The 978-nt window shown below is 40.3% G+C and overlaps 1 non-coding gene across 1 annotated transcript; it reads left to right on the forward strand.

Annotated features, from left to right (window-relative positions):
- Positions 1-208: 208 nt before the first annotated feature.
- On the forward strand, positions 209-281 carry Trnaa-cgc (transfer RNA alanine (anticodon CGC)). Its single transcript has one exon. It is a non-coding gene; the product is annotated as a tRNA-Ala (tRNA).
- The last annotated feature ends 697 nt before the right edge of the window (positions 282-978 follow it).

Below are 978 nucleotides of genomic sequence, written 5' to 3' on the forward strand. Positions count from 1 at the left end.
CACAAGCACTAAAGAATTACCTCCATGAGTAGAAACAGGTTTTCTTATCTGAGTATACATATCACTCACTGTAGCCATAGCAAAAAACTTACCCATAATAACGAAGCTTTTCTTATTTCTCAATTTCAGTGTTTCATTAATAGTTATCTCATAATGAAAATAACTTGATATTGCCACATAATATAATTAGCACTGCCAATCAGGACCGAGCGAGGTGGTGCAGTGGTTAGCACACTGGACTCGCATTCGGGAGGACGACGGTTCAATCCCGTCTCCGGCCATTCTGATTTAGGTTTTCCGTGATTTCCCTAAATCGTTTCAGGCAAATACCGAGATGGTTCCTTTGAAAGGGCACGGCCGATTTCCTTCCCAACCCTTCCCTAACCCGAGCTTGCGCTCCATCTCTAATGACCTCGTTGTCGACGGGACGTTAAACACTAACAACCACCACCACCACCACCATCAATCAGGCAAACATGAAACAAAGCATCACACATAAGCTTAATAAACCATTCTATTACACAAACCATACCTGACTTCCATCAAGCCCTCAGCAGTACATCCTGGATGTATGGCTTCCAGCCTGCTCTGCAGAATACATGGTCTGGTCTGCACACTGCAAAAACAATGTTAACTGTCAAAGCAGGTTTTTTCAGTGCAGCAATGGAAAGAGAAATTTTGTAGTAAAAACTGGCAACTCAGTTTAAGGATATCCCAGTTTAAGAAGTGGTACCATGCAGTTGCAGTTCTCTAGATTTAGTGAGCAATAAAAAAAAAAAGAACGAACAAGACTTTAGAAATTACAGTGAAATTTGCCTGTTCAAACTTACAAATGTTAATACACAGAGGAGTTGTGACTGCAATTATCACTAAATTTAACTATGACAGCAGGATTAACAGGCAAAGAAAGTTTATATCCTGACAAGTTACATGCATTAAACTGAAGTGTCACGAATATACATGAAAGTTCTGCTGGCA

This window comes from Schistocerca serialis, chromosome 10, assembly GCF_023864345.2.
Source record: "Schistocerca serialis cubense isolate TAMUIC-IGC-003099 chromosome 10, iqSchSeri2.2, whole genome shotgun sequence".
In the NCBI taxonomy this organism is placed as follows: Eukaryota; Metazoa; Arthropoda; class Insecta; order Orthoptera; family Acrididae; genus Schistocerca; species Schistocerca serialis.